The sequence below is a fragment of the Elephas maximus genome, chromosome X (assembly GCF_024166365.1).
Source record: "Elephas maximus indicus isolate mEleMax1 chromosome X, mEleMax1 primary haplotype, whole genome shotgun sequence".
Lineage (NCBI taxonomy): Eukaryota > Metazoa > Chordata > Mammalia > Proboscidea > Elephantidae > Elephas > Elephas maximus.
The window spans coordinates 159,010,967-159,025,578 of record NC_064846.1 but is presented as its reverse complement, the minus strand read 5'-3'; positions in this window follow the sequence as shown (position 1 = coordinate 159,025,578).

Here is a 14,612-nt window from a genome sequence, read left to right as displayed (position 1 = left end):
GTGGTCCTGCTGATACCTTGATTTAAGACTTCCATCCTCCAGGACTGGGAAAGGATAAGTTCCTGTTGTGTTCAGCCCCCCAGTTTGTGGTATTTTGTTATGGCAGTCCTAGGAAACCAATACAGAGAGCATGCAGGCTGCTCCATGATAAAGCCAAGTGTGTACAGACTTTAGCAGCTAGGAGAATCAAAGCTCTCAGGTAGTGGTGGGAGAAATATTTGAAGCTACTGTCCCTGTCAGCCTCTTTGCATACCAACCAGTTGTGCTGTGACTTGTGTCACATCCTGAGACACGCATGAAGCCACATAGGCCACCCCTTGGCAGTGTCAGTGGAAAAAGTGGGAAATCATAGGTTAGGTGGATGTGAAGTATGTGCAGGAAACAGGCTGAGCAGTGCTGCTGTTGGGTGTAGAATGAGTCATCTAAAAGCTTGTGCTACAGTGCTTTTGTCATTTATTGTATAGCACAAACCTTTATCTATTTAATTACTCATTGTATTGTTTGCTATTGCCATCCTTGCAAGGACACGTTATCGGAAGTGATCAGTCCCTGGAGAAAGACATCATACTTGGTAGGGTAGAGCGTCAGTGAAAAAGAGGAAGACTCTTGGCGAGATGGATTGACATAGTGGCTGCAACAATGGGCTCAAGCATAGCAACAATTGTGAGGATGGCGCAGGAACAAACAGTGTTTCATTCTGTTGTACATAGTGTCGCTATGAGTTGGAATTGACTAGACAGCACCTAACAACAACATTGTTTGCTAATGCTTATTTTTATGTTTTTGCAATAAACCCTTTTGGCAGCAAGGAGCTTAAGGGAGTGTCAAATGAAAAATTAAGTACAGAATTTTCATCTCTCAAGAATGTTGATGTTGAGTTCCTCAAACAGTTAAATTTAGAATTACCATAAGACCCGGCATATTCGCTCCTGGGTATATGCCCCAAAGAATTCAGCAGGAACTCACAACAGATACTTATACCCCAATTTTCATTGCAGTATTATTCACAACAGCCCAAAGGTGGAACCAACCCAAGTGTCCGTCAACAGATGAATGGATGAACAATGTGGCACATACATATAATGGAATATTGTCCAGCCATAAAGAGAAATGAAGTTCGGATACATGCTACGACATGGTTGAACCTCGAAAACATTATGCTGTCACAAAAGAACAAATTTTGTATGATTCCATGTATATGAAATATGTAAAATGGACAAATACATAGATACAGAAAGTAGATTAGGGATTACCAGAGACTGGAGGGGAGCCCTGGTGGCACAGTGGTTAAGAGTTTGGCTACTAACTACCAGCTGCTCCTTGGAAACCCTATGTGGAAGTTCTGCTCTGTCCTGTAGGGTCACTATGAGTTGGAATTGACTCGATGGCAATGGGTTTGGTTTGGAGACTAGAGGGAGGGGAGAATGGAGAGTTATTGCTTAAGGGGTACTGAGTTTCTGTTTGGGGTGGTAAAAATTTTGGGGAAACAAATAGTGATGATAGCTGCACAACACAGTGAGTGTGATTAATGCCACTGGATTGTACACTTGAAAATGGCCAAAATAGCAAATGTTATATTGTGTATATTTTTACCACAATGAAACAAAAACTAAAAAAGAGCGTTGATGTTGAATGTGTAACTGCACAAAGTGTTCTGTTTATCATCTATCATAGAGGCCATAGAAATATCACTGAGTGTGTGAAAAACAAAAGACACGAAACTGCCGAAGAAGCAGCAGCATCTGCTTCAAAGGGTAGTCGTTCCTGGGAGAAGCTGTGCCTGGGAAGATGATTTACTGCAGGCAGCTGCGGACGTGTGTTCAGGCCGCCCCTGCCATTCGTGGGCCTGGGCCAAGAGGCCAAACGAAGGTCCACATTCCATTAGGTTTAAATATTTACAAGTTATAAATCAAGCCAGCAAACTGTTAAATAAAATACATCCTATCCTCCTACCTTGACAAAAATACCTTCATTATGACAAAATTTAAAAAAAAATGTGTAAAGGTATGGTTTATATATGATGGAAAGTTGGTAAAAACTCAAAGATGACTGAATTAAATATTGAACATGTCTGAGTGTTTTCTTGATGGGCCGCAAAGTTTAGATGAGTAGGAAAAGTAAAAACAAAAACAAAAAAAACACCAGTTGCCATGGAGTTGATTTCAACTCATGGTGACCCTGTGTGTGTCAGAGTAGAACTGTACTCCATATGATTTTCAATGACTGATTTTTGAAAGTAAATCAGCAGGCCTTTCTTCCAAGGTGCCTCTGGGTGAACCAGAACTGCCAACCTTTTGGTTAGCACAGCAGCTGAGCGAGTTAACTGCAACACCCAGGGTCTCCAGTAAAAGTAAAGTAATAGGTAATTCATAAATTATTATATATATAGTCCATAAAACATAATGCTCCTTCCTTCATTTTGGCAAAAAAAATGTATTCAAGATTTTCACATAATTTGTATTCTGTTGACAGCAAAAATCTAAAGGATTAAAATAAAATACAGTTATATTCAAAATATATAAAATTTGAACATATTTTCACCCAAATATATGAATTAAAGTGAATGTAAAATATAACAAAAATAGCTTTTTATGTTTTCCAAAATAGATATTTTGCTTCTGAAATATTCAAAATTATAAATTACACAAAATACAACTTATAATTAATGAATATCAAAATTTTAAATCAAAATCACTTAAAGGTGAAAATTTCAATGTAAGTTTTGAACAGTTAATCCAATTGTATTAAGAAGCGTTTTTTCCTCTTTTTTTATTGTGGTGAAAATACACACATCAATTAAGGAATTTTATAAAAATTAAACTATTCTAGGGTCCAGTGTCTGTCTAGCTGATGGTTTATCTGCAGTGTACTTCAACATGTTACAGCTAGATTTATATATACATGTATGTATATATACATATAAATGAATAAGTATGTGTATATGTGACAGCTAATTCTATGTGTCACCTTGCCCAGGCTATGATTCCCAGTGGTCTGGCCAAACAGTAGTCTAATTGCTGTTCCATAATGTAATGTTCCATAATGTAACGTACCATCACTTGTCTGTCAGTTTGTTGCACTGTGGTGGCTTGCGTATTGTTGTGAAGCTGAAAGCTATGTCACCAGTATTTCCCAAACCAGCAGGGTCACCCTTGGTGGACAGGTTTCAGCTGAGCTTCCAGTCTAAGACAGACTAGGAAGGACCTAGCAGTCAACTTCTGAAAAAACTGGCCAGTGAAAACCTTAACAGCGGTGGAACATTGTCTGATACAGTGCAGAAGATGAGCCTCCCAGGTTGGAAGGCACTCAAAATACAGAGCTGCTTTCTCCAAGTAGAGTCAATCTTAATGACGGGGATGGAGTCAAGCTTTTGGGACCTTCATTTGCTGAGATGGCATAACTCAAAATGAGAAGAAACAGCTACAAACATCCATTAATAATTGGAATGTGGAATGTACAAAGTATGAATCTAGGAAAATTGGAAATCATCAAAAATGAAATAGAACACACAAAGATTGATATCCTAGGCATTAGTGAGCTGAAATAGACTGGTATTGGCCATTTTGAATCAGATAATCATATGGTCTACTATGCCAGGAATGACAAATTAAAGAGGAATGGTGTCATGTTCATCGTCACAAAGAACATTTCAAGATCTGTCCTGAAGTATAACACTGTCTGCGATAGCATAATATCCATACGCATACAAGGAAGATCAGGTAATACGACTATTATTCAAATTTACACACCAACCACCAAGGCCAAAGATGAAGATATTGGAGATTTTTTACCAACTTCTGCAGTCTGAAATTGATCAAACATGCAATCAAGATGTATTGATAATTACTGGCAATTGGAATGAGAAAGTCGGAAACAAAGAAGGATTGGTGGTTGGAAAATATGGCCTTGGTGATAGAAATGATGCCGGAGATCTCATGATAGAATTTTGCAAGACCAAAGACTCCTTCATTGGAAATATCTTTTTTCCCACAACACTAATGGCGACTATACATGTGGACCTCACCAGATGGAATACACAGGAATCAAATTGACTACATCTGTGGAAAGACATGATGGAAAAGCTCAATATCATCAGTCAGAAAAAGGCCAGGGGCCAACTGCGGAACAGGTCATCAACCGATCCTATGCAAGCTCAAGTTGAAGCTGAAGAAAATAAGAACAAGTCTATGAAAGCCAAAGTATGACCTTGAGTATGTCCCACCTGGATTTAGAGACCATCTCAAGAATAGATTTGAGGTGTTGAAAACCAACGACAGAAGACCAGATGAGTTGTGGAATGACATTAAGGATACCATACATGAAGAAAGCAAAAAGTCATTAAAAAGATAGGAGAGAAAGAAAAGACCACAATGGATGTCAGAAGAGACTCTGAAAGTTGCTCTTGAATGTAGGGTAGCTAAAGCGGAAGGAAGAAATGATGAAGTAAAAGAGCTGAACAGAAAATTTCAAAGAGTGCTTTGAGAAGATAAAGTATTCTAATGAAATGTGCAAAGACCTGGAGCTAGAGAACCAAAAGAGAAAACACTTCTTGGCATTTCTCAAGCTAAAAGAACTGAAGAAAAATTCAAGCCTGGAGTTGCAATATTGAAGTATTCTATGAGAAAATATTAAGTGATGCAGGAAGCATCAAGAAAAGATGGAAGGAGTACATCGAGTCACTGTACCAAAAAAAAAATTGGTCGACGTTCAATCACTTCAGGAGATAGCATATGATCAAGAACCAATGGTACAGAAGGAAGAGGTCCAAGCTGCACTGAAAGCATTGGTGAAAAACAAGGCTCCAGGAATTGATGGAACATCTATTGAGATGTTTCAACAAAGAGATGCAGTGCTGGAAGCGCTCACTCATCTATGCCAAGAAATTTGGAAGACAGCTACATGGCCAACCGATTTGAAGAGATCCATATCTGTACCCATTACAAAAAGAGGTGATCCAACAGAATGAAGACATTATCGAACAATATCATTAACATCACACGCAAGTAAAATTTTGCTGAAATCATTCAAAAGTGGTTGCAGCAGTACATCGACAGGCAACTGCCAGAAATTCAAGCTGCATTCAGGAGAGGATGTGGAACCAGGGATATTGCTGTTGTCAGATGGATCCTGGTTGAAAGTAGAGAATACCAGAAAGATGTTTACCTGCGCTTTATTGCCTATGCAAAGGCATTTAACTGTGTGGATCATAACAAATTATGGATAACATTGTGAAGAATGGGAATTCCAGAACACTTAATCGTGCTCTTGAGGACCCTGTGCTTAGACTAGGAAGCAGTTGTTCAAACAGAACAAGGGAATACTGTGTGGTTTAAAGTTAAGAAAGGTGTGCATCAGGGTTGTATCCTCTCATCATGCTCATTCAATCTGTATGCTGAGCAAATAATCTGAGACACTAGACTATATGCAAAAGAACGTGGCATCAGAATTGGAGGAAGACTAATTAACAACATGCAATATGCAGATAACACAGCCTTGTTTGCAGAAAGTCAAGAGGACTTAAAGCACTTACTGATGAAGATCAACGACCACAGCCTTCAGCATCAATTACACCCCAACATAAAGAAAACCAAAATCCTTGCAACTGGACCAATAAGCAACATCATGATAAACAGAGAAAATATTGAAGTTGTCAAGGATTTCATTTTACTTGGATCCATAATCAGTGCCCATCGAAGCAGCAGCCAAGAAATCAAACAACGTATTTCATTGGGCAAATCTGCTGCAAAAGACCTCTTTAAAGTGTTAAAAAGCAAAGATGTCATTTTAAGGACTAAGGTGCACCTGGCCCAAACCATGGTGTTTTCGATCACCTCATATGCATGGGAAAGCATGGATGATGAATAAGGAAGAATTGATACCTTTGAATTATGGTGTTGCCACAGAATATTGAATATACCATGGACTGCCAGAAGAATGAACAAATCTGTCTTGAAGAAGTACAGCCAGAATTCTCATTAGAAGCAATAATGGCAAGATTTTGTCTCACATAGTTTGGACCTGTTATCAGGAGGGACCAGTCCCTGGAGAAGGACATCGCACTTGGTAAATTAGAGGATCAGCCAAAAAGAAGACGACCCTCAACAAGTTGGACTGACAGGGTGGCTGTGACAATTGGCTCAAGCATAATGATTGTGAGGATGGTGCAGGCAATGATTTTTCTGTTGTACATAGGGTCACTATGAGTTGGAACTGACTCGACAGCACCTAACAACAGCAACAGCGATGTAATGTAAGCTAATGTAGCATAATCTATTAATCAGTTGAAAAGGGGATTTATTTAGGATGTGTTCTGCCCCCAAACTATAAACAGATATTTTGGCAGAACTCTCTCTCTCTTTATTTTGCACTTTTCCCGTCACGCGACCTATGGATCTTGAGACTGAAGCCTGAGCGCACCTCTACCCTGCCACCGGACCTATGGATTTCGGTTTTGTCAGCCCCCACAATCATGTGAGCCAATTCCTTGAAGTAAATCTGTCTCTCTCTCTATATGTACATTTATTTATTTATCTCTGGTTCTGTTTTTCTAGAGAAAACTGACTAAGACGGTATATGTATATATATATATACTCACAAACACGCACACATCAATTTAAGAGTAATAGGAATCATTACATATTGGAATACATTACAAACACTAATTCATATGTATCTTCAGAACCAAGCAGTGGAATAGAAAGCTAAGCCAGGCAGTGAGTGCTTGACACTAAATGAAATGATACTTGGTTATGCATAAATCACCTGTATTCTTTTATCTGCAGGGAAGCATTTGACAAGTTAATTAATTTGCCTTTTCTCTTATATAAGTGCCTCCACTGCTCAGCTTCTGCCTGTACTCTAAAACAGTTTCTGTCTCTGATTTTGGCAACAGCACAATCCCCAAATCTTAATGCATTTGGATGCAGTTGGTTTTCTTAGGCCACCGGGAAAGAGTTGTGGAGAAGAGATTCCTGAGTTTTGGAAGGTGTCAGACATCAGTGTGGACATCTAGGGATTTGGTTCCCAGTCCACCAGCACTGAGCACTGAATCTCAGGTAAAAGGGCTGCCCACGAGTTTTTTTTGTGTGTGTTTGTGATATGCAGGCCCACTCAAGTTCAGAGCCTAGAGCAGGGGCTCTCCTTATCCACATCTAAGGGTATTTGCACGTCACTTTGTGCAGCATAAAGATCCCAGGGTGGCGCAAATGATTTGTGTTCAACTACTAACCTAATTGGTGGTTCAAACCCACCCAGCAGTGCCATGGAAGAAAGGCCTGATTATCTGCTCCCATAAAGATTATAGCCACAAAAATCCTATGGGAAAGTTCTACTCTGTAACACATGGGGTTACCAAGAGTTGGAATTAACTCAACAGCAATGGATTTGGTCTTGGTTGTGCAGCATATCTTTTCAATTTGATCAAACAATTGCACTTCATTTCAAGTTTTCTTGTGTACATACAAAAAAGTGAAGGAATAGGTGTCAAAGTGTTAGAGCCATTAGAAGATGAAGAAGTTCACAAAGAGTTAAATGATGCCAGTTTTATATTAGTGTCATCAGATGCTTTGAGTAGAAAAGTCTGTCAATTCCAATTCCAGTTTGATATTTTCATCTAATTCATGAAATTAAATAAAGCCTTTGGAGGTTCATTCTGTCAAAGGTGAAACGTCTGACTTTACTGTGAATGCCATAGTAAATTCATTTAAAAAGTTTAACATTTGAAGATAAAATTATTCATTTTGGGATAATGGTTAAAATACAAATTTTAGTGCAGCACACCGTCTTGGTGAAAACAGTGTTCTTACTAGAATTAAGAAATTTATGAAGATTCTGGGAAGATGGCAGTGTAGACAAACCATCTTTCCAACACTCATCCACAAATACAGGGAAATGGTGCTTGGCTTTGAAGGACTCTGAATTGGGGAGGAGAGGAAAGCAGCAGAGAACTGCAGACAGGCAGGAGTCAACAAATCAACGAGTTGCATACAGTAGGAAAATTGCTTCTCCCAGCATCTCTGCTTCCCCTAGCCACATGGGCCACCAACTGCTGTGAAATGAGGTAGTGGCCTCAGAAAAAGAGCCTGGTTCCCTAACCACTACAACCCCTGCCTATTCAAAGAGAGAGGACCCCAAGATTCTGCTCTAAAATCAACAAGGCAGACCTCCCCATGGGTCCATTTAGAGTGTGCCAGCACCACTCCCACCCAGACACTGTCGGTTGCAAGCCTACCGTGAATTGCTACAGAAGGCCTGTGCGGTGGAGTCAACACTCTACTTGCCTCCCTGCACACCCCATAGCTCATACATCTGAAACCAACAGGACAGACGTTCCAGGGAGTCAGTTCAGGTTGCTGTTGAGGACTGCTGACTGAGGCTGCTATGTGCTAAGGAGCAGGCATATTTAGTGGAGGCTACACCCACAGCCAACATACTATAGGGAGAGCTTGGATACCCACAAGGCAGACCTCCTTGGAGGTCCGTTTGGAGCATGACAGCCCCCCCCCACTTACACTTTGTTATCAGCAAGTCTGCTCTGAATTGCTCCAGAAGGGCCCTGCACCCCCAGAGCCGGCACTCTATCTTCCTCCCTGTGCACTCCATAGCTCTGGCCTCTGAAACCAACAGGACAAACCTCCCTGGGTGTTAATTGGGATTAGTCTGCCCCCACTTCCAGTTGGTGTTGAGGACTGAGGCTGCTGTGTGTTAGGAAACAGGAGTCTTGAGTGGAGGCTGCATTCACAGCCAGCAGTCTACTGGGGAGACTCTGATAGCAACAAGGTAGGACTCCAGGAGGATCTGACCAGACCATGATGCCCCTCCCCCACCTGGTAATTGTTGGTTGCCAGGCTGTTGCAAACTGCTACAAAAGGTCCCTGCAGTGGAGTCTGCTCCCATAGTCAAGTACATATCAACCTGCCTCCCTGTGCACCCTATAGCTCAGCCCTCTGAAACCAACAGGACAGACCTTGCTGGGGATCATTTTGGGTCTGTCTGTTCCCCTTTGCAGTTGGTGCTGAGGAATGCTGACTGAGGTTGCTGTGTGCTAGGAAGCAGGCATCTTGAGTGGAGGCTATACCCACAGCCAACATACTACAGGGTGTGCCCTGACAGCAACAAGGCAGAGTTCTCTGGAGGTTCATACAGAGTGTGACAGTCCTTCCCCAACCGGTAACTGTTGGCTGCTGGACTGATATGAACTCCTACAGAAGGTTCCCTACAGTGGAGCCAGGAGGTGGGTAACCTAAGTGGAGACTGTATCTCCAACCACCTCAGGGCCACTGAGGCTCCAAAATCAACAAGATGGATCTCTCAGAGGCCCTTTTGGGAAGTGCCATCCTTCCTCCTCCTGAAATGGAGGAAAGTCTACCTGTGCTACCCCTGAATGTCAGCTCGCATGTAAACAGCCCTCATAAAGCAGGGAAGAAAACCTCCAGCAAAACCAGAGGGCAACACCCAGCCATGAAAGGGGCTCGCTGAGTGTGTATTTTCCACTAAAAACATGATTACATAAATACAGAAGGGAGTAACAACCAGAGAAAGGGGACTGTGCCCCCTGGTGGACAGATTGATTAGTGCATGATATCTCACCTGAGTGGTGGTGCTGGATGGTGGACAGACTGACCACAGCATATTCTCTGGTGTGTTTGGGAGAGATTGAAAGTTGAAAAATGAGACCTGGAACTTTCAAATCCCAATTAAACCAGGCGGAGAGAAGAGCTATTATAAAGAGGGAGAGGAAAAGGTAAGCAAAGGCCAAAGGCTGTGCCCACCTAAGACTTTATTGGAGAAAGTACTGCAGGCAAAAACACCAAATACTGGGGAAAACTGGGAAAGTTAACACCCTAGAAAATGCTGGTCCTCCAACAAAAAAATTACGAAAATACACAAAAAACAGAAACAATGGTCCATCCAAATGAACGTGGCAAAGGGTGTGAAAGTGCATCTGAGAATGACCAAATAATGAAAAAATATGAAAGAGTGTAATACAACAACATTAAACATAATGAAAGAACTAAGGGGAAAAAGACAAAGAGCTAAAAGAAATAAGGAAAACAATGCAAGAACAAAATGAGGATCTAAAAAAGAGATACTGCAGCTGAAAGGGACAATAACTGAAATGAGAAATACAATAGAAGGGCTTACCAGCAGATTTAATAGGGCTGAAAAAAGAATCAGAGATTTAGAAGATAAAATAGTTAAAATTACAGATGCTGAAGAACAACAAGAATGGAGGCTCAAGAAGGCTGAGCACAGTTTAATGGAATTATGGGACAATGACAAGAGACCTAATATATGTAATGTATCATGGGAATTCCAGAAGGACATGAGAGAGAGAAAGGGGCAGAAAGAATATTTGAAGAAATAATGACAGAAAATTTCCCCAATCTAACAAAGGACATGAATCTACAAACCCAAGAATTTCAAAGAACTTCAAACAGGAAAAACCCAAAGAGACCTACACAAAGACACATCATAGATAAAAAAAAAAAAATTATAGTTAGGCTCTCAAAAATTAAAGATAAATAGAGAATCCTGAAAGCAGTGAAAGAGAAGTAAACAATCACATAAAAAGGCCCCCAATAAGATCAGATGCCAATTTTTTCTCAAAACATTGGAGGCAGAAGACAATGGAATGATATATTTACTGTGCTGAAAGAAAAAAAAAAACCCAAAAACCAAGAATACTATACCCAGCAAAACTATCCTGCAAGAATGAGGGTGAAATTAAAATATTCCCAGACAAACAGGAGCTGAGAGGATTCATATCCACCAGTCAGGTCCTGTAAAAAATACTAATGGGAGTTCTGTAGATGGAAGGGAAAAGACACTAGAAAGTAATTCAGAGCTGTACATAAAAGAAAGATCCCTATACAAGATGGACATGTATAAGGGCTGGTAATAAGGTATTCATACTTCATAATTCTAAATGTTTTGTCCTTCATGTTTTTTAGTAACAAGTATATAAAAGGCAAGGATAAGATTATGTTATAAAAAAAAGAAAAAAAATTTTTTTATAGGGCACACAAAATATAAACATGTAATTAGTCATAACGACAACACAAGGTGGGGGACAGGAGTGGTATAGATGCGGAACTGAAGTTAAGATGATATCAATTTACCCTTGAATGTTATAAATACAAGCTCTTAAATGTAATATTCATGGTAACCACTAAGAAAATATATTTAAAAAAATACATAAAAGGAAAGGAGAAGGGAGACAAAAAGGCTCACTATAATAAACCAACAAAACACAAAAGCAAGCAGTATTAAAGGACAAAGACAAAGCTTAAGACAAACAAAAAACAACAAAATGGCAGAAAGCAAAGTTGCTTCTTATCAGTAATTACAGTGAATGTAAATGGACTAAATGCTCCAATCAAAAGGCAGAGAGTGTCAGGATGGATTTTTAAAAAATGATCCATCTATATGCTATTTACAAAAGACACACCTAAAACCCAAGGAAACAAATAGGTTGAAAGTGAAAGGATGGAAAAAATATTCCATACAAATAATAACCAAAAGGGAGCTGGGGTGGCAATCTTAATATCAGACAAAGCAGACTTTAAGACAAAATCTGTTTGAAGCATTAAAGATGGGCAGTATATAGTGACAAAAGGATCAATTCATCAAGAAGATTTAAAAATCACAAATATATATGTACCCAACACCAGCACCTAAATGTATAATGTAAACATTGATAGAATTGAAGGAAGAAATACATATACTACAGTAATAGTTGGAGACTTCAATATACCACTTTCAGTATTGGACAGAATATCTAGAAAGAAGATCAACGAGGAAATGACCTGAATGACACTTTAAACCAACTAGACTTGGTAGACATATATAGAACACTCTGACTGGAGGAGATCCACATTTGTGCCCATTCCAAAGAAAGGTGATCCAACAGAATGTGGAAATTATTGAACAATATTATTAATATCACACACAGATGAAATTTTATAAAGATAATTGAAAAACAGTTGCAGCAGTACATCAACAGTGAACTGCCAGAAATTCAAGCTGGATTCAGAAGAGGATGTGGAATGAGGGATATCATTGCTGATGTCAGATGGATCTTGGCTGAAAGCAGAGAATACCAGAAAGATGTCTACCTGTGCTTTATTGTTTATGCAAAGGCATTTGACTCTGTGGATCGTAAGAAATCATGGATAATGTTGAGAAGAATGGCATTTCCAGGACACTTAATTGTGCTCATGCAGACACTGTACATAGACCAAGAGGCAGTTGTTTGAACAGGACAAGGGGATACTGAGAGGTTTAAAATCAGGAAGGGTGTGTATCAGGGTTCTATCCTTTCACCATGCTTATTTAATGTGTATGTTGAGCAAATAATCCAAGAAGTTGGACAATATGAAGAAGAACGTGGCATCAGGATTGGAAGAAGACCCATTAACAACCTGCGATATGCAGATGACACAACCTTGCTTGCTGAAAGTGGAGAGGACTTCAAGCATTTACTAATGAAGATCAAAGACCACAGCCTTCAGTATGAATTGCACCTCAACATAAAGAAAACAAAAATCCTCACAACTGGACCAATAAGCAACATCATGATAAGCAGAGAAAAGATTGAAGTTGTCAAGGAGTTCATTTTACTTGTACCCATAATCAACACCCATGGAAGCAACAGTTAAGAAATCAAACAACGTATTGCATTGGGCAAATCTGTTGCAAAAGACCTCTTTTAAGTGTTAAAAAGCAAAGATATTACTTTGAAGACAAAGGTGAACCTGACCCAAGCCATGGTGTTTTCAACTGCCTCATATGCATGTGACAGCTGGAGAATGAATAAGGAAGGCTGAAAAAGAATTGATGTCTTTGATTATGGTGTTGGCAAAGAATATCGAATATACCATGGACTGCTAGAGGAATGAACAAATCTGTCTTGAAGAAGTATAGCCAGAATGTTCCTTAGAAGCAAGGATGGCGTAACTTTGCCTCACGTACTTTGGACATGTTAACAGGAGGGAACAGTCCCTGTAGAAGGTCATCATGCTTGGTAGAGGGTCATTGAAAGAGAGGGAGACCCTTAATGCGATGGAATGACACAGTGGCTACAACTATGAGCTTGAATGTAGCAACAATTGTAAGAATGGCGAAGGACTGGCCAGTGTGTCATTATGTTGTACGTAGGTCGCTATGAGTTGGAACTGACTCGACAGCACCTAACAACAACAACAATAAAACACTCCACCCCAAAACAGAACAATATACATTCTACTCCAGTGCACATGAATATATTCTCCAGGATAGACCACATTTTAGGTCACAAAGCAAGTCCTAATAAATTTAAAAATATTGAAATCGTACAAAGTATTTTTTCTGACCACAATGGAGTGAAGCTAGGAATCAATAACAGGAAAAAAAACCCTGGAAAATACACAAACATATGGAAATTAAACAACACATTATTAAACTACAAATGGGTCAGGGAAGAGATCAAAAGAGAAATCATGAATTTCTTAGATTCAAATGAAAATGAAAGCACAAAGTACCAAAACTTGTGGGATGCAGTGAAGGCAGTACTCAGAAGAAAACTTATAGTAATAAATGTGTATGTAAAAAAAGAAGAAAGACCTGAAAGTTAGCAGCCTAACTCAACAGCTCCAGAAACTAGGAAGACAAGAGCGAACTAAACCTAAACCTACCAGAAGAAAAGAAATAGGAAAGTTCAGAGGAGAAATAAATAAAACCAAAAACAGAAAAACAATGAGAGAATCAATAAAACCAGAAGTTGGTTCTTCGAAAAGATCAATAAAATTGACAAACCTCTAGCTAGAATGACAAATAAAAGATGAAAATAAACAAAATGAAAGAGGCAAAGTTACAACTGATCTGACAGAAATAAAGAGAATTATGAAGGAATATTATGAACAACTGTATGGCAACAAATTGGATAACCTAGATTAAATGGACAAATTCTTAGAAGAACACAACCTACCCAAACTGACTCAAAAGGAAATAGAAAGTCTCAAGAAACCCATATCAAGTGAAGAGATTGAATCGGTGATGAAAAAATCCAAACAGAAAAAAGTGCTGGACTAGATGGTTTCGTTGGGGAATTCTACCAAATATTTAGAGAAGAAATGACACCAATACTGTTTAAACTCTTCCAAAAAATAATGAAGGAAGGAATATTCTCTAATTCATTCTATGAGGCAAACATAACCCTGATACCCAAACCAGACAAAGACACCATAAGAAAAGAAAACTACAGACCAATATCTGTTATGACTATAGATGCAAAAATCCTCAACAAAATACTAGTGAACAGAATCCAACAGCATATTAAAAGATTCATACACCATGACCAAGTGGGATTTGTTCCAGGAATGCAGAGATGGTTCAACGTTAGAAAATCAATCAATGTAATGCCCCACATCAATCGATCAAAGGAAGGACCATGTGATCATCTCTATGGATGCAGAAAAAGTATTTGATAAAATCCAACACCCTTTCTTGATGAAAACCCTAAAGAAGATCGGAATAGAAGGAAAATTCCTCAATATGATTCAGTGCATATATGACAAGCCAACAGCCAACATTATACTTAATGGAGAAAGTCTGAGAGGTTTCCCCTTGAAATC